Below are 21,120 nucleotides of genomic sequence, written 5' to 3' on the forward strand. Positions count from 1 at the left end.
AGGGCTGGTCTGTACAGATCCAAACCTAGGAGGCTCCCCCTCTGTCCCTCTGGCCTCTCAGTTGGAGAGTAGAGACCCAGGAATGAGCGCCAGTCCTCCTTTGCCGCTCCCTCCCCATGGGACCCATCCCCCTCTGCTTTGCCTTTTCTTCTTTCTATTTTCTTACCAGATTTTTGGTCTCTATCTTTTGAAGAGGGCGATGTTCTGTTGGAGTTCCGCAGGTGCTCTGGTTGGCTGAGTGGGTCTGTGGATGTGAGTCTTGGTGCCTTTGTGGGAGAGGGTGTGCTATGTGCGTCCTTCTACTCCGCCATCTTCTCTCTTCTGAATATATCAGTTTGGCTCACCAATTGTAACAAATGTAAGATGTTAATTTTAGGGAAACTGGGGAGAGTAAAAGTTAAAGTGGAACTCTGTACTTGCTGTTCAATTTTTCTGTAAAACTAAAACTGCTTTTAGAAAGTCTATTAATTTATAAACAAAACAAAACAAAACAAAACAAATGATAAAGCTCTCTGTATATTGATAGGAAAAAATCACCACATGTTTGTTAACTTGAAGAAGGAAGATGCAAAATAATGGGTATAGCAGGCTACCATCTGTGTAAAAAGGAGATAATTAAGAAATAAATATTTTATGAGTGTTTACATGAATATAAAAAATCTCTGGAAAGATATACTACACCAGAAAATAATAGTGGTAATCTTTTATATTAGAGGGAAATTTTAAAATACTTTAAAGTGATATTTTATTATCTTGTTGAATGCTAGAAGCACAAAAATATATTTTCTTCTAGAATATTAAACAATTTTTAAGAACTTTCAGTACTCAAGACTTAAGACATTAACCTCCAAAACCCAATCATTCATACATAAACTTCACTTATTTCCATTTGTATAAACTACTTTCAAGTAGAAAATACTTGAACAATACTGAAATAATTGTTCAGCATTGGGTGAAAAACCCAATATTCTGCATTTTCTCAAATATATTTCTAAATTACTATTCACTTTAGCAATGCTGTAAGCAATAGATTCCAATCAAATCATGGTTTAATATGTTAATTATATTTTTCTAATAACATTCAATCACATCAATATATTTAAAATTTATTTGTACTACCAAAAATATCATCCTGTAAGCAAGTCACCAGTGTCAAGCATACTATACTTTAGGGAAAAATCTGTTATAAGATGCCATTTAGACTGCTTAAAAAATAACTCTCAGAGGATGAACTAATTAGCATAATGCCTCAAGACTCTGGGACCAAAGAACAAGACTGATTCCAGAGACAGGGAAAGGTTTCTTGCCTGTTGAAGGATTTATTTATAGAGGTGAAAAAGAGGTTTGAAAATGCTCTAGCATAACATTTTTTAAATTGCCTTAAGATCAACTAATTTCCCAAATTTAGTAATTTGAAATTCAATAAAAGCAAGCATCTGTATCTTGTATTTCATCTAAGAAAGTTATGTTGATTTTGTAGCACATTGTTGGAAGTTAGCAAGACTAAATCCTTATCTGTGCAGAAGGACAAAAGCTAAACCTTAAGGTTTCCTTATTTACCTCATATTTCCATTTGGGAATTCTTTGAAGCTAGATATAAGATTTTGCTAAATGCATGAGGTGAGGGGTTTCTTGCTGAGAGGTTAGATCAAGGAGTGGGGTTTCAACTATATTCGAGAAAAATAGGCAGGAAAGATTATCAGGAATATTTATGAGAAAACAAGCAACTAGAAGAGAGGCCACTGAAAGCAAAATCTCTCAGAAAACAAAGGATTATAACAATAGTGAATACATAGCCCAGAAGAGGAAGTAAATAACTAGTCATGTCAGAGAACTTTAATTCACAGTATATTGTTATAAAGATGACATATTATAAGAAATTAAGGAAAGTCCATCTGCTATACAATTGATTGGGCAAAACCTAAGATTGCCTGGAGATTTACATCATTTGTCCAAGTGATAGAATACAATCTCATTCACTGTAGCATCAAAAACAATAAAAATGTAGGAATAAATTTAACCAAAGGGGTAAATATCTGTACAATGAAAAGTAGAAGAATGAAAAGATAAAGTGAAGAAGAAACAAATGGAAAGGTATCTTGTGTCAAAGGATTGGAAGAATTAATACTGTTAAAATGTCTGTACCACCCAAACCCATCTGTATAACCCATTGAATCCCTATCAAAATTCCACTGGCATTTTCCACAGAAATAGACAAAAAAAATCCTAAAATCAGTATGAACCCACTGTAGATTCTAAGATCCAAAGCATTCTGAAAAAGAAGAACAAAGCTGGAAGGATCACACTTCCTTATTTCAAACTTATTACATAGTAGTAATGATCAAAACAGTATGGCCCTGGCAAAAAATAGACACATAAACCAATGCAACAGAATCAAGAGACTAAAAATAAACTCTCTCATATACATTTAACTAATATTTGACAAATGAGATAAGAATATTCAGTGGCGAAATGATAGTCTCCATTAAGTGGAATTGGGAAAACTGAATAATCACATGCAGAAGGAAAAAAAATGGATCTGTATCTTATACCACTCAGAAAAAACAACTTTAAATATATTAAAGACATGACATAAAATCAGAAACCATAAAACTCTTAGAAGAAAACATGGGGAAAAAGCTCTTTGACATTAGTGTAGACAGTGACTTTTTTGTATATAACAAATACCAAAAGCAAAAGCAACAAAATTAAACATTAGCTGGTAGGACTACAACAAATTAAAAACCTTCTGAATAATAAAGTAAACAATCAGTGTAATGAAAATGCAACATATGGAGTGGGAGAAAGAATTTGTAAGTCACATATCTCATAAGGGTTTAATATTCAAAATATACAAACAACTCATACAAATCAATAGCAAAAAGTCTAAAAAAATAGGCATAGAAACTGAATAGACATTTTTTCCTAAGACATATTAATAGCCAGCAAGTACATGGAAATATGCTCCACATCACTAATCATCAATAAAATGCAAATCAAAACACAATGAGATAGTATTTCACATTTTTTGAATGTCTATAATTAGTGTTGGTGAGAATGTAGAGAAAATTGGTCTTAGAAATATTTTTTCTGAAAAAATACCAAAAGGACAGACAACAAAAGCTAAAATAAATAAGCAAGACTATATCAAACTAAAAAGCTTTTGCACAGCAAAATGATGAATAAGTTGAAAAGGCAACCTATGGAATGGCATAAAACATTTGCAACCATACATCTTTAAGAGGTTACTATTCAAAACATAAAAAGAACTCAAACAACTCAAGAGCAATAAAGCAAATAATCCAATTAATAGATGGGCTGAAAATCTGAGCAGACATTTTTCCAAAGGATAAAAACGACCAATAAGTATATGAAAGGGTGCTCAACATCACTTATCATAAGGGAAACTCATATCAAAACCACAGTGGGATAGAACTTCACATCTGTTAGAATAACTATTATAAAAAAAAGACAACAGATAAAAATTGTTTGTGAGGATTTGGAGAAAAGAGGAGCCTTATATACTTTGAGTGGGAATACAAATTCATACAGCTATTATGGATAACAATACTTCTGTTCCTCAAAAAATAAAATAGAACTACCATATGATACAGCAATCCCACTCCTGGCTATATGTCCAAAGGAAAAAAATACCTTACTATAGTTTTCATTTGCATTTTTCTGATCATTGGCATCACTGAGCATCTTTTCATGTGCCTGTTAGCCACCTGTATGTCTTCTTTGGAGAAATGTCTATTTAGGTCTTCTACCAATTTTTTTACTGGAATTTTTTTTTTTTTTGATATTAAGGTGTATGAGCATTTGTATATTTTGGAAATTAATCCCTTGTCAGTCATATAATTTACAAATATTTTCTCCCATTCCCTAAGTTCTCTTTTTGTTTTGCTTAATGTTTCTTTTGTGGTGCAAAAGCTCTTAAGTTTCATTAGGTCCCATTTGCTTTTTTGCTTTTATTTCCCTTAATTGTTTTAGGAGACAGAAAAAAATTGCTGTAATTTATGCCAAAGAGTGTTTGGCTTGTTTTCCTCTAGGAATTATATAGCATCCTATCTTACATTTAGGTCTTTAATCAATTTGGACTTTATTTTTGTATATGGTGCTAGAGAATTTCTAATTTCATTCTTTTACATGTAGCTGTCCAGTTTTCCCAGCACCACTTATTGAAGAGGTTGTCTAAACTCCATGGTATATTCTTGCTTACTTTGCCATAGATTAATTGGCTATAAGTCTGTGGGTTTATTTCTGGAGTTTCTATCTTGTTCCATTGATCTACGTGTCTGTTTTCATGCTAGAAACATAACGCTTTGATTACCATAGTTTTGTAGTATAGTCTGCAGGTAAGGCACATGATTCTTCCAGTTCTGTTTTTCTTTCTCAAGACTGGTTTGGCTATTTGGGGTATATTGCGTTTTCATACATTTTTTTTTAAAATTGTTCCATTTCTGTGAAAAATATAGTTAGTATTTTGATAGGGATTTCACTTAATCTCTATATTGCCTTGGGTAGTATGGCCATTTAAACAAAGATTCTTCTAATCCAAGAATATGGTATAACGTTCCATATGCTTGTGTCACCTTTAAATTCTTTCATAAATATCATAGTTTTCAAGGCATAGGTATTCTACCTCCTTAGATAGGTTTAAGTTTTTAACTTTTTTTTTGATGCAATAGTAAATGGGATTGTTTTCTTAATTTCTTTTTCTGCTATTTCATTATTAGTGTATAGACACGCTGCAGCTTTCTGTATATTACTTTTACTGTTTTATTATATATATTTTTTATAAAAGGATAGACAGTTTATAATGTGAAAATTTCTGGTGTACAGCATAATGCTTCAGTCATAGATGAACACAGGTATATTCTGTTTCACCATGTTACTACAAAATACCGAATATAGTTCTCTGTGCTAAAAAGTACAAACTTGTTGCTTATTTATTTTATATATATTAGTTAATATCTGTGAATCTTGAACATTGGCCCCTTTTTTAGAATCCTGATATAAATGATATCATATGGTAATTTTCTTTCGCTTTCTGGCTTGTCTTCACTTAAAATGACAATCTCCATGTCTATCCATGTAACTACAAATGGCATTAATTTGTTACTTTTATTGCTGAATAATACCTCATTGAATAAATATACCACAACTTCTTTTTTTCTTTTTTTATTGAGTTATAATCAGTTTACAATGTTGTGTCAATTTCCAATGTAGAGCACAAATTTTAGTTATACATGAACACACTTATATTCAATGTCACATTCTTCATCGCTGTGAGATACCAGAAGATCTTGTATATATTTCCCTGTGCTATAACGTATAATCTTGTTTCTTTATTCTACATATGCCTGTCAGTATCTACAAATTTTGAACTCCCAGCCTATACCTTCCTAACCCCCTGCCCCCTGATAGCCAGGGGTTTCTATTCTATGTCTATAAATCTGTTTCTGTTTTGTATTTATGTTCTTTTTTTTTTTTTTTTTTTTTTTTAGATTCCACATATGAGCGATCTCATATGGCATATCTCATTCTCTTTCTGGCTTACTTCAATTAGAATGACATTCTCCAGGAACATCCATGTTGCTAAAATGGCGTATTTTTATGGCTGAATAGTATTCCATTGTATAAATATACCACTTCTTTATCCAGTCGTCCACTGATGGATATTTAGGCTGTTTCCATGTCTTGGCTAATGTAAATAGTGTTGTTATGAACATTGGGGTGCAGGTGCATTTTGAAATAGGGTTCCTTCTGGATATGCCCAGGAGTGGGATGACTGGGTCATGTGGTAAATCTATTCCTAGTCTTTTGAGAAATCTCCATACTGTTTTCCAAGTGACTGCACCAAACTGCATTCCAACCAGCATTGTAGGATACTTCCATTTCCTCCACAGCCTCTCCAGCATTTGTCATTTGTGGACTTTTGAATGATGGCCATTCTGCCTGGTGTGAGGTGATGCCTCATTGTAGTTTTGATTTGCATTTCTCTGATAATTAGTGATATTGAACATTTTTTCATGTGCCTATTGATCATTTGTATTTCTTCCTTGGAGAATTGCTTGTTTAGATCTTCTGACATATTTGGATTGGATTGTTTGTTTTTTTCTTATTAAGTCATACAATCTGCTTATATATTCTGGAGATCAAGCCTTTGTCGGTTTCATCATTTGCAAAAATTTTCTCTCATTCCGTAGATTTTCATTTTCTTTTGCTGATGGTTTCCTTTGCTGTGCAGAAGCTTGTAAGTTTCATTAGGTCCCATTTGTTTATTCTTGCTTTATTTCTATTGCTTGGGTAGACCATTCTAGGAGAACATTTTTGAGATGTATGCCAGATAAAGTGTTGCCTATGTTTTCTTCAAGCAGACTTTTTGAATATTGACTTATGTTTAAGTCTTTAATCCATTTAGAGTTGATTTTTGTGTATGGTGTAAGGCAGTGTTCTAGCTTAATTGATTTGCACACTGCTGTCCAGTTTTCCCAACACCATCTGCTGAAGAGACTGTCTTTATTCCAGCGTAAATTTTTGCCACCTTTGTTGAAGATTAGTTCACCGAAAGTTTGTGGGTTCATTTCTGGGCTCTCTATTCTGTTCCATTGGCCCACATGTCTGTTTTTGTACCAATACAATGCTGTCTTGTTGATTGTAGCTCTATAATATTGTCTGAAGTCTGGGAGAGTTATTCCTGCAGCCTCTTTCTTTCTCTTCAGTAATGCTTTGACAATTCTAGGTGTTTTGTGGTTCCATATAAATTTTATTATGATTGTTCTGTTTCTGTGAAATATATCCTGGGTAATTTGATAGGGATTACATTCAATCTGTAGATTGCCGTGGGTAGTGTGACCATTTTAAAAGTATTGATTCTTCCAATCCAGGAGCATGGGATATCTTTCCATTTTTTAAAGTCTTCTTTAGTTTTCTTCATCAATGGCTTATAGTTTTCTGTGTATAATTCTTTCATCACATTGGATAGATTTATTCCTAGGCATTTTATTACTTTGCATGCTCTTTTAAAGGGGATTGTTTCTTTACAATCTTTTCCTGTTGATTCATTATGAGTGTAAAGAAATGCAACTGATTTTTGTACGTTAATCTTGTTACCTGCTACCGTGCTGAATTCTTCGATTAGTTCTGGTAGTTTTTGTGTGGATATTTTAGTGTTTTCTATATAGTATCATGTCATCTGGATATAGTGACACTTTTACCTCTTCTTTTCCAATTTGGATCCCTTTTATTTCTCTCTCTTGCCTGATTGCTGTGGCTAGGAATTACAAGACTATGTTGAATAGGAGTGGTGATAGTGGGCATCCTTGTCTTGTCCCAGATTTTAGTGGGAAGCTTTTGAGTTTTTCACTGTTGAGTACTATGCTGGCTGTAGGTTTGTCATATATAGCTTTTAGTATGTTGAGATATGTTCCCTCTATACTCACTTTGGTAAGAGTTTTTATCATAAATGGGTATTGAATTTTATCAAATGCCTTTTCTGTATCTATTGAGATGATCATGTGCTTTTTGTCCTTTCTCTTGTTGATGTGGTGTATTATATTGACTAATTTGCATATGTTGAACCACCACTGTGTCCCTGGGATGAATGCCACTTGATCATGATGTTACTCTTTTTTGTGTGTTGTTGTATTTTATTTGCTAATATTTTGATAAGGATTTTGCACCTATGTTCATCAGTGATATTGGCCTGTAATTCTCTTTTTTGTTAGTGTCTTTGCCTGATTTTGGTATCAGGGTGATGGTGGCTTCATAGAATGATCTTGGGAGTCTTCCCTCCTTTTCACTCTTCTGTAGAGAAGGAATAGTATGAATTCTTCTTTGTATGTTTGGTAGAATTCCACAGTGAAGGTCCTGGATTTTCATTTGTAGGGAGGTTTTTTGTTGCTAATTCGATTTCATTTCTCACGATTGGTTTGTTCAAGTGGTCAGTTTCTTCTTAATTCAGTCTTGGTGGACTGTATGTTTCCAGGAATTTGTCCATCTCCTCTAGGTTATCCATTTTTCTTCCATATAGTTTTTCATAATATTCTCATAAGATATTCTGCATTTCTGTTATTTCTTGTAATTTCTCCATTTCCTTTCTTATTTTGCTTCTTTGTGCTCTCTCTTTCTTCTTCTTTGTGAGTTTGGCTGAACATTTAATGATTTTATTTACTCTTTCAAAAAACCAGCTTTTGGTTTCATTGATTTTTTTCCACTGTTTTTTAAATCTATATTTTATTTATTTCCTCCCTGATCTTTTTTATTTCCTTCCTTCTGCTGACTTTTGGGGTTTTTTTGCTTTCCTTTTATTTTTTAATTTTTTATTGATTTATAATCATTTTGCAATGTTGTGTCAAATTCCAGTGTAGAGCACAATTTCTCAGCGATATATGAACAAACATATATTCATTGTCTCATTTTTTTCTCTGTCAGCTACCGTAAGAACCCATATATATTTCCCTGTGCTATACAGTATAATCTTGTTTATCTACTCTACAATTTTGAAATCCCAGTCTATCTCTTCCCACCCCCGCCCCCTTGGCAACCACAACTTTATATTCTATGTCTGTGAGTCTATTTCTGTTTTTTATTTATGTTTTTCTTTGTTTCTTTTTGATATCACATATGAGTATCTCATATGGCATTTTATTCCTTTTTCTGGTTTACTTCACATAGAATGACATTCTTCAGGAACATCCATGTTGCTGCAAATGGCATTTGTGTGTTTTTATGGCTGAGTAGTATTCCATAGTATAAATATACCACCACTTATTTATCCAGTCTCCTGTTGATGGACATATAGGCTGTTTCCATGTCTTGGCTATTGTAAATAGTGCTGCTATGAACATTGGGGTGCAGGTGTCATCCTGAATTGGGGTTCCTTCTGGATATATGCCCAGGAGTGGAATTCCTGGGTCATATGGTAAGTTTATTCCTAGTCTTTTGAGGAATCTCCATACTGTTTTTCACAATGGCAGTAATAAACTGCACTCCCACCAGCAGTGAAGGAGGGTTCTCTTTTCTACACAGCCTCTCCAGCATTTGTCATTTGTGGATCTTTGAATGATAGCCATTCTGACTGGTGTGAGGTGACAACTTATTGTAGTTTTGACTTGCATTTCTCTGATAATTAGTGATATTGAATATTTTTTCATGTGACTATTGATCATTTGTTTGTCTTCCTTGGAAAATTGCTTCTTTAGGTCTGCACATTTTTGGATTGGGTTGTTTGGTTGTTTCTTATTAAGTCATATGAGCTGCTTATATATTCTGGAGATCAAGCCTTTGTCGGTTTCATTTGCAAAAATATTCTCCCATTCCATAGGTTGTATTTTTGTTTTACTTATGGTTTCCTTTGCTGTGCAGTAGCTTGTAAGTTTCATTAGGTCCCATTTGTTTATTCTTGCTGTTATTTTTTCTAGGAGAAAATTTTTGAGATATATGTCAGATAATGTTTTCCCTATATTTTCCTTTAGGAGGGTTATTGCATCTTGTCTTATGTTTAAGTGTTTGATCCATTTTGAGTTGATTTTTGTATATGGTGTAAGGGAGTGTTCTAGCTTCATTGTTTTACATGCTGCTGTCCAGTTTTCCCAACACCATTTGCTGAAGAGACTGTCTTTATTCCATTGGATATTCTTGCCTCCTTTGTCAAAGATGAGTTGACCAAAAGTTTGTGAGTTCATTTCTGGGCTCTCTATTCTGTTCCTTTGTTCTATATTTCATGTTTTTGTACCAATACCATGCTGTCTTGATGGCTGTAGCTCTATAGTATTGTCTGAAGTCTGGGAGAGTTATTCCTCCAGCTTCTTTCTTTCTCTTCAGTGATGCTTTGGCAATTCTAGGTCTTTGATGGTTCCATATAAATTTTATTATGATTGTTCTGTTTCTGTGAAATATATCCTGGGTAATTTGATAGGGATTGCATTCAATCTGTAGATTGCCTTGTGCAGTGTGACCATTTTAACAATATTGATTTTTCCAATCAAGAGCATGGGATATCTTTCCATTTTTAAAGTCTTCTTTAATTTCCTTCATCAATGGTTTATAGTTTTCTGTGTATAATTCTTCCACCTCATTGGTTAGATTTATTCCTAGGCATTTTATTACTTTGGGTGCTATTTTAAAGGGGATTGCTTCTTTACTGCTTTTTTTTTCTGTTGACTTATCATTAGTGTAAATCAAACTGATTTTGGAACGTTAATCTTGTAACCAGCTACATTGCTGAATTCTTCAATCAGCTCCAGTAGTTTTTGTGTGGACCTTTTAGGGTTTTCTATATATAATAACTTGTTGTCAGCATATAGGGACAGTTTAACTTCTTCTTTTCCAATTTGAATCCCTTTTATTTCTCTCTCTTGCCTGACTGCTGTGGCTAGGACTTCCAAGACTACTGTGTTGAATAGAAGTGGTGATAGTGTGCATCCTCGTCTTCTTCCAGATTTTAGTGGGAAGCTTTTGAGATTTTCACCATTGAGTACTATGCTGGCTGTAGGTTTGTCATATATAGCTTTTATTATGTTGAGATATATTCCTCTATACCCACTTTGGCAAGAGTTTTTATCATAAATGTGTGTTGAATTTTATCAAATGCTTTTTCTGCATCGATTGAGATGATCATGTGTTTTTTGACCTTTCTCTTGTTGATGTGGTGTATTACATTGATTGATTTGCGTATGTTGAATCCTCCTTGTGTCCCTGGGATGAACCCCACTTTGTCATGGTGTATAATCCTTTTTATCTGTTGTTGGATTCTATTTGCTAATATTTTGGTGAGGATTTTGGCATCTATGTTCATCAGTGATATTGGTCTGTAATTCTGTTTTTTGTTAGTGTCTGCCTGATTTTGGTATCAGGGTGATGGTGGCATCATAGAATGAGTTTGGGAGTATTCCCTCCTTTTAATCTTCTGGAAGAGTTTGAGAAGGACTGGTATGAGTTCTTCTTTGTGTATTTGGTAGAATTCCCCACTGAAGCCGTCCAGTCCTGGACTTTTATTTGTTGGGAGGTTTTTTATTGCTATTTTGATTTCATTTCTAGTGATCTGTTTGTACAAGTAGTCAGTTTCTTCTTGACTTAGTCTTGGTGGACATTATGTTTCCAGAAACTTATCCATCTCCTCTAGGTTATTCAGTTTGGTTCCATATAGTTTTTCATAATATTCTCATACGATATTCTTTATTTGTGTTTTATTTGTTGTAATTTCTCCATTTTCCTTTCTTATTTTGCTTATTTGTGCTCTCTCTTTTTTCTTCTTTGTGAGTTTTGCCAGAGGTTTGTCGATTTTATTTACTTTTTCAAAAAACCAGCTTTTGGTTTGATTGATTTTTTCTATGGTCTTGTTAATGTCTATTTTGTTCATTTCCTCCCTGATCTTTATTATTTCCTTCCTTCTGCTGCCTTTTGGGTTTTTTTTTTTCTTCCTCTTCTTTTTCTAGTTCTTTTATTTGGTGGGTTAAATTGTTTATTTGAGATTGTTCTTCTTTTTTGAGGAAGGTTTGTATCGCTATAAATTTCCCTCTTAGCACTGCCTTTGCTCTGTCTCATAGATTTTGTGTAGTTGTGCTTTCATTTTCATTTGTCTCCAGGTATTTTTTAATTTCAGCTTTGATTTCCTCATTGACCCATTGGTTTTTTAATAGCGTATTATTTAATCTCCATGTTTTCCTTTTTACCTCCTTTATTTCTCTGTTGTTGATTTGTACTTTCATGGCACTGTGGTCAGTAAAGATTCTTGAGATAATTTCTATCTTCTTAAAATTGTTGAGGTTTCTTTTGTGCCCAAGTACATGAGCAATCCTAGAAAATGTTCCATGTGCACTTGAAAAGAATGTGTATCCTATTTTGGGGGGTGTAATACTTTGAAAATATCCACCAAATCTAATTTTTCTATTGTAATGTTTAGTTTCTGCTCTTCTTTTCAATTTCTTTTATGTGGTGTGTTAGGTTGTTTTTTTGAGATGGTTCCTCTTTTTTTTTTTCCCCAAGGGAGACTTGTATCAGTATAAACTTCCATCTTAGCACTACCTGTGCTGAATCCTATACATTTTGTGTGATTGTGTTTTCATTTTCATTTGTCTCATTGTATTTTTTAATTCCAACTTTGATTTCATCATTGACCCATTGTTTTTTTTTTAGTAGCATGTTGTTTAATCTGCATGCTTTCCTTTTTTTCTCCTTTGTTTCTCTGTAGTTGATTTCTAGTTTCATGGCATTTTGGTCAGTAAAGATGTTTAAGATAATTTCTAACTTCTTAAAATTCTGGAGGCTTCTTTTGTGCCCAAGTACATGATCAATCCTGGAAAATGTTCCATGTGCACTTGAAAAGAATGTATATTCTATTTTGGGGGTGGAGTAATGCTCTGAGTATATCCACGAAGTCTAATTTTTCTATTGTATCATTTAATTTCTCTGTTGCTTTATTTATTTTCTGTCTGCAAGATCTGTCTACTGATGTTAATGCATTGTTAAAATATCTGACAATCATAGTATTCCCATCAATGCCCCCTTTATCTCTGTTATTAATTGTTTTATGTACTTTGGTGCTCCTATTTTGGGTGTGTATATATTAACGAATGTAATATCCTCAATTTGCTTTACACTCTTAATCATTATAAAATGTCCTTCTTTATCTTTCTTTATGGCCTTTTGCTTTAAGTCTATTTTGTCTGAAATCAGTACTGCTATACCTGCTTTTCTGGCTTTTCTATTTGCATGGAATACCATTTTCCATTCTTTCACTCTCCATCTATATGTGTCCCTCTCCCTAAAGTGGGTCTCTTGTATGCAGCATATTGAAGGTTCTTGCTTTCTTATGCAGTCTGCGACTCTATGTCTTTTGTCTGGAGCATTTAGTCCATTAACATTTACAGTAATTCATGATAGATGTGTGTTTTTTCCATGTTGAACTTATTTTTGCAGTTGATTTGGTATTTCCTCTTTGTTCCTTTCTTCTTCCTTTTGTGGTTTAATAATTTTCCTTTTTATTATCATGGATTGTATTTACTTGTTGTGAGTGTCCTGTAAGTTTTTGCATGTGGTTACCCTTTTTTGTAAGTCTATTAACCCATTACTCTAACTGTTTGTATTAAACAGATAGTAATATAGCTCAAACCCATCCTACTGAGAACAAAAAATTTTAAAAAGAAAAAAAAACACTATATTTTCTTGCTTCCCTCTCCCATTCTTAATGATTTAAATGTGTTCTTTTACAATATCGTTTTTATTCTATTTGTAATTCATGATAGTTATCACCTTTCCAGTTATGAGTTTCTCACTTCTGTAGCATCCTGCTTCTTTTATGTTTAGATTTAATTTTTCAATATTTCATTTCGCATGGGTTTAGTGTTGCCAAACTCTTCTAGTTTTTGCTTGTCTGTGAAATTTTTATCTCTCCTTCTATTCTAAAGTATAACCTTGCTGGATAAAGTATCCTAGGCTTCATCTTTTTTTCATTCAGGACTTTGAATATATCTTGCCACTCCTTTCTGGCCTATAGTGTCTGTGAAGACAAATCAGCTGAAAGCCTTATGGGGGTTCCCTTGTAACTCACTCTTTGTTTTTCTCATGCTGCCTTTAGGATCATTTCTTTATCCTTGACTCTGGCCATCTTGATTATAATATGTCTTGGTGTTGGTCTCTTCGGGTTCTTCCTGTTTGTGACCCTCTGAACATCCTGTACTTGGATATCTGATTCCTTCTTTAGGTTTGGGTAGTTTTCAGTCATGATTTCTTCAAATACCTTTTCAATCCCCTTTGCTCTTTCTTCCCCTCTGGAACCCCTATTATGCAAAGATTGGGATGCTTTATATGATCCCCTAGTTATCTTATATTGTTTTCATTTATTTTTATTTGTTTTTCTCTCAGCTGTTCTGATTGGGTGCTTTCTGTTGTCCTGTCTTCTAGGTTACTTATTCATTCCTGTGCATTATCTAGCCTGCTTTGTACAGCCTTTAGTTCAGCTGTCATCTCAACAAATGTGTTTTCCAATTTTACTTGGCTCTTCTTTATAGCTTCAATTTCACTGTTGACATATTTTATATCTCTAAACACTATCTCTCTTAGTTCCTTTAGTAGTTTGATCAGTCCTTTCTTGAAATCTTGATCTAGTATGCCATCAATGTCTGTTTCACTTATTCTTCTATCAGGGAATTTCTCTTGTTCTTTTAATTGGAGTGGTTCCTCTGCTTCTTTATCTTGCTCATCTCTTTCTGTCACTGTGGCTTATGGACAATTAGTTATCTATTGTGGTCCTTAAGGAGTTTATTTATTTATATATCTAAAGCTCCTGCTGGAATAAAACTTAAAAGAATAGAGAATTTTAAAAGAAGGGAAAAAAATTTTGAAAACAGTGTATAATCAATAACAGAAAAACAAGTTGAAGCAAAATAACCATCGACAAGACGTCTTTTAAAAACCTTAAAAGAAGGAGAAAAGAACAAAAAAAATTGAAACGAGTATAATCAATAACTGGAGATCAAAACCAAGAGAAACAAAAATGAAATGAGGTGGACCTTAAAAAATAATAATAATAAAAAATATTTTAAAAGAAAAATTAAAAAGGGATTAAAACTGGAGACATATACAATTGTTTAAAAAGTAAAAATTAAATAGGTAATAGGAAATAGAACAGATTTTAAGAAAGAAAAAAAAATCGATGTGTTCTTGTGAAGACCGTGCACTCTATGATTTTCTTGATAGGTCTTTCTGTCCTCTCCCTGCTGCATTAACTCAGCTTACTTCTTTCAGAGTCCCGCCATTGGTGCCCCTGTTCTCTGCTGCTTTCAGTGCTGTTTGACAAGCAGACCATGCCCCCTCCCAACACTGTGGTCAGATGCTGTACTCTTACATGGTGGGTGGGTGGGTCACTCCAGCTCTTGATGCAGTGGTCAGATGCTGCGCTAGTGCAAAGTATGAGGGCAGGTCCCGTCCTCTCCCTGCACCACAGTCAGGTGCTGCTCTCTTGCCAGGAAGGTGGGTGGTCACCCGCCTTCTCCTGGCACTGGTCACTCCCCTTCTCTGTGCAGTTTCCCGCTCAGCCTTCGGTCTGTGCTTCATACGCTGGCTCACGGAAGATGGCAAAATGGCCCCACTCCTGCTCCATGCCAAAACTCAGCTCCTTGTTTATTTGTCTTGGAGGCACGAATTCTCAGAGGTACTCAGGCAGAAGGATCCTATCTACCTCGGGCTGTAAACGTCTCATCTTGCCTTTGAAGCTGCTAAGCCCTTAGGTTCAGATTCAGGTTTCAACCCCGCCCCCACCTTGGTGCTAAGCACCAGAGGATATGACTGCTGTATATCACACCTTTTTTATCCAGTCACATGTTGATGGACTTTTAGGTTATTTCCCTGTCTTGGCTTTTGTAAATAGTGTTGCTATGAATATTGGGGTGCATGTATCTATTTGAATTAAGATTCCTTCTGGAAATATGCCCAGGAGTGGTATTGTTGGATCACATTGAAAGTTTCTTTTAATCTTTTGAGTAATCTCCATACTGTTTTCCATAACAGCTGCACCAAACTACATTCCCACCAACAGTGTAGGAGGGTTCCCTTTTTTCCATACTTTCTCCAGCATTTGTCATTAATGGACTTTTGAATGATGGCCATTCTTACTGGTGTGAGGTAATACCTCATTGCAGTTTTGATTTGCATTTCACTGATTATTAACACTACTGAGCATTTTTCATATGCGTATTGGCCATTTGTATGTCTTCTATGGAGAATTGCTTGTTTAGGACTTTAGCCCATTTTTGGATTGGGTTGTTTGTTTTTTCTTATTAAATTGTAAGAGCTGTTTATATATTCTGGAGATTATGCCATTTTCAGTCATATCTTTTGCAAATATTATCTCCCATTCCGTAGGTTGTCTTTTTGTTTTGCTTACGATTTCCTTTGCTGTGCAAAAGCTTATAAATTTAATTAGGTCCAATTTGTTTATTATTGCTTTTATTTCTATTGCCTGGGTAGCCTGCCCTCGGAGAACATTGCTAAGATTTATGTTGAATAATGTTTTGCCTATATTTTCTTCTAAGAGGTTTATACTGTCTTGTCTTAAGTGTAAATGTTTAAGCCATTTTAGTTTAATTTTGTGTATGATGTAAGGAAGCATTTTAACTTCATTACATGTAGCTGTCCAGTTTTCCCAAAACCATTTGCTGAAGAGACAGTCTTATACCATTGTATGTTCTTGCCTCCTTTGTCAAAGATTAATTGACTAAAAGTTTGTGGGTTTATTTTTGGGCTCTCTATTCTGTTCCATTGATCCATATGTCTGTTTTTGTACAAATACCATGCTGTTTTGATTACAGAAGCTCTGTAGTATTGTCTGAAGTCTGGGAAGTTTATTCCTCCAGCTTCATTCTTTTTATTCAATGTTGTTTTTGTGATTGTGGGTCTTTTGTAATTCCATATAAATTTGAGGACTGCTTTTTCTAGTTCCATGAAGAGTATCCTGGGTCATTTGATAAAGATGGCATTAAATATTTTGGCAGTATGGCCATTTTCACGTTATTTCTACCTATCCAAGAACATGGGATATCTTTCCATTTCTTTACATCATCTTTTATTTCCTTAGTCAATGTTTTGTAGTTCTCTGTATATAATTATTTCACATCCTTGGTCAGATTTATTCCTATGTATTTTAATTTTGGATGCAGTTTTAAAAGGGTTATTTCTTTACTTCCCTTTTCTTATATTTCAGTGTTATTGTAAAGCAATACAACTGTATGTTAATCTTGTATCCTGCTACCTTAGCCGAATTCTTTTGTCAGCTCTAGTAAATTTTGTGTTGAGCCTTTAAGGTTTTCTATATATACTATTATGCCATCCACATATAATGAAAATTTTACCTCTTCTCTTCCAATTTGGATTCCTTTTGTTTCCTTTTCTTGGCTACTTGTTATGGCTAGGACTTCCAATACTATATTGCAAAGAAGTGGTCAGAGTGGGCACCCTTGTCTTACTCCAGATTTTAGCAGAATGGCTTTAAGCTTTTCACCACTGAGTATTACAGTGGCTGTAGGTTTATCATAAATAGCTTTTAGAATGTTGAGATATATTCCCTCTATACCCACTTTGGTTAGTGTTTTTATCATAAATGGGTGTTGAATTTTATCAAATGCTTTTTCTGCTTCTATTGAGATGATCATGTGCTTTTTGTCCTTTCTCTTGTAGATATGGTGTATCATTGATTGATTTGTGTATTTTGAACCATATTTGTGTCCCTGGGATGAATCCAACTTGATCATGATGTATGATCTTTTTTATGTGTTGTTGAATTCTATTTTCTAATATTTCATTGAGGATTTTTACATCAATATTCATTAATGATATTGGCCTATAGTTTTCTTTTATGGTAGTGTCTTTGCCTGCCTTTGGTATGAGGGTGATGGTGGCTTCATAGAATGAATTTGGGAGTATTCCCTTCTCTTCAGTCTTTTGAAAGATTTTGAGAAGCATTGGTATGAGGATTTTTTTTTTTTTTTTTTGCATGTATGAAGAATTCCCCAGTGAAGCCATCTGGTCCTGGACTTTTCTTTGCAGGGAGTTTTTTTTTATTTCTTATTCTATTTCATTTCTAGTAATTAGTGTATTCAGATAATCTTATTTCTTCTTGATTCAGTTTTGGTGTACTGTATGTTTCTAGAAACTTGTCCATATCTTCTATGTTGTCCAATTGATTACCATATAGTTCTTCATAGTATTCTCTTATACTTTTTTTTTCATATTTCTGTAGTGTTGGTTGCAATTTCTCCATTTTCCTGTCTTATTTTGTTTATTTGTGTCACCTTTTATTCTTTGTGAGCATGAGGTTTTAGATTTTGTTTACTCTTTCAAAAAGCCACCTCTTGGTTTGATTGATCTTTATATTGTTTTCTAATCTCTATTTTATTTTTCCTCCCTTATCTTTATTATTTCTTTGCTTCTGCTGACTTTAGGTTTTGCTTGCTCTCCTATTTCCTTTTTTTTTTTTTTTCTTAGTGGTAGGTTAGGTTGTTTATTTGAGATTGTTCTTGTTTTTTCAGAAAGCCCTTTATCACTATGAATATCCCTCTTAGGACTGCTTTTGCTGCATCCCATAGGTTTTGTGTGGTTGTGTTTTCATTGTTGTTTGTCTGAAGATATTTTTTAATTTCTTCTTTCATTTCATCATTGACCCATTTTATTTTTAGTAACATGTTGGTTAGTCTACATGCTGTCATTTATTTCCTCGTTTTTTTGTTGTTGTTGATTTCTAGTTTCATGCCATTGTGGTCAGAGAAGATGCTTGAAATACTTTATATCCTCTTAAATTTGTTGAGGCTTCTTTTGTGACCAAATATGTGGTCTATCCTAGAGAATGTTCCATGAGCACTTGAAAAGAATATATATTCTATTTTGAGGGAATGTAATGTCTTAAAAATATCAGCCAAGTCCAACTGTTCTATTGTATCATTTAGTAACTCTGTTGCCTCATTGATTTTCTGTCTGGAAGACCTGTTCAATGATGTTAGTGTAGTGTTAAAGTTTCCTACTATTATTGTATCCCCATCAATTTCTTCATTTATGTCTGTTAGTATTTGTTTGATACATTTGAGTACTCCTATATTGGGTACATATATGTTAAAGAGTGTAGTATCTTCATCTTGTATTACTCCTTTAATAATTATAAAATATCCTTCTTTATCTTTCTTTATAACCTTTGTTTTAAAATCTATTTTGTCTGCTATCAGTATTACTACTTCTGCTTTCTTGTCATTTCCATTTGTATGAGATATATTTTTCCATTCTCTCACTTTCAATCTATGTGTGCCCTTCACTCTTGTAGGCAGCATAATGTCGGCTTTTCTTTATTTACCCAATGTACCACTCTATGCCTTTTGATTGGAGCATTTGTTCTATTGACATTTATAGTAATTATTGACAGATGTGTGTTTATTGACATTTTGAACTTAGTTTTCCAGTTGATTTGGTATTTCCTCTTTGTTCCTTTCTTTTTCTTTTTCTTTTTGTGGTTTGATAATTTTAATTTGTATTAGCTTGGTTTCTTTTTTAGATTTTTGTCACTCTATTGTATGGTTTTGATTTCTGGTTACCCTGTTTTTAAATTATATTAACCCATTATTATATCTGTTTGCTTTAGACTGGCAGTTATGTAAGCTCAAACACATTCTAAAAAGAATGAAGAAAAAGAAAAGAAAAGAAAAAAAAAACAACAGAGAGAGCAAAAAAAAATCTATATTTTCTTTCTCACCTCTTGCACTTTTTATGATTTTGATGCCCTTTTTTTTTTTTTTTTGAATCTTCATGTTTATTCTCCTGCAATTCATTGTAGTTATTACATTTCCAATTATGGTTTTCTCACTTGTATATCTTCCTGCTTCTTTTCTATTTAGGGTAGACCTTTCAATATTTCTTTTAGTATGTGTTTAGTATTGCTGAATTCTTTTAGTTTTTGTTTGTTTGTAAAATTCTTTACTTCTCTATTTATTCTAAAGTATGGTATTACCAGATAGCATATCCTAGGTTTCAGCTTCTTCTCCGTCAAGACTTTAAATATATCTTGCCACTTCTTTCTGGCCAGCAGGGTGTGTGTAGAGAAATCAGATGAAAGCCTTATGCGGGTTCCCGTGTACCTAACTCTTTGTTTTTATCTTGCTGCCTTTAAAATCCTTTCTTTATCTTTAACTTTGGTCATCTTAATTATAATATTTCTTGACATAGGTCTGCTTGGGTTCTTTTTGTTTGGGACCCTCTGTGCTTTCTGTACTTGGATATCAGTTTCCTTCTTTAGGTTTGGAAAGTTTTCAGTCACAATTTCTTCAAATACCTTTTCAATTGCCTTTTCCCTTGCTTCTTCTTCTGCAATCCCTATTATACATAGGTTGACATGCTTTATATTATCCCATAGGTCCTTTATATTGCTTTGTTTGATTTTTACTTGCTTTTCTGTTGCTATTCTAATTAGGTGACTTCTGTTATCATGTCTTCTAAGTCACTTATTCTTTCTTCTGCATTATCTAGTCTGTTTTTGACTGCTTTTAGCTGGGGGTCTCATCACAGCCATTGAGTTTTCCATTTTTAATTGGCTCCTCTTTATAGTTTCTATTTCTTTTTCATAGTATTCTGTCCCTATTCATAGCCTCTCTTATTTCCTTTAGTGCTTTTGTTCTCCCTTTTTGAAGTCATGACCTAGTATATTGTCAATGTCTATCTCATTGTTCATTCTTTTACTGGACTTCTCGTTATTTTTATTGAGAGTGGTCCCTCTGCTTCTTCATTTTTCTTATATTTCTATGGCTCTATGGATTTAGGAATATCTGTTATCTAATTTTGTCTTGAAGGGCTGATGTTTGTTTGTTTGTTTGTTTTTGTTTAAAGTGGGACCATTCCTGTGTAGACTGTGTGTGTCATAGTTTTGTTGCAAGTTCTGCTCTTAATATGGATGGTTGCCACATCTTTCTTCCATGTGTGTTGGCTGTTATCCCTTTGAGTGAGGTGACAGCTTGGTTGGTGTTGTGGGGATCAGAGTCTGTCCTGATTATTGATTTTGAGCAGGGTCTCCTTTTGTGTTCTGTGGTTGTCACAGCCTTGACAGGGGCCTGGTCTGCTCCCTTTTCACTGGAACAGAGGCTTCTAGACCCATTTCTGAGCTGTGATGTGTGATATGTAGTGTTGTAGTGATTCAACTGGGGAGAGGAGCCACTGATTATACCTCCGCAGAAAATGTTCACTGGGAAGTGCCTTCTGTGGTCTTGTCTATCATTTATTATGCAGATTTACAAAGTACTCTTTGTTGATTCTTCCTTTGTCCCTTCCTTAGCTGCAGGAATATCAGCCACCTTCTCTGGTATGCCCCAGGTTCTGGGCCCCTTGGAACCACCATTGCAGATCTGCCAATGTCAGGCACTAGGACCCACAGTTGCAAATGTGCAGTCACACACCTGAATCCATGGTGTTCCACAAGGTTAGTGCAGACCTCAACCCTGCCTTCGCATACAGTATTGTACACTGGCCTGTTGTAAATACCTGTACTTGTCCCCACTGTGTGCCATAGTTCTGCTCACTGCCTGTTTGTCCCTGAGTCACAGGTTCACAAAAGCACCAGTGGAGCAAATCCACTTTCTCTGCCTG

Source organism: Camelus bactrianus, chromosome X (assembly GCF_048773025.1).
Source record: "Camelus bactrianus isolate YW-2024 breed Bactrian camel chromosome X, ASM4877302v1, whole genome shotgun sequence".
NCBI classification, from domain to species: Eukaryota; Metazoa; Chordata; class Mammalia; order Artiodactyla; family Camelidae; genus Camelus; species Camelus bactrianus.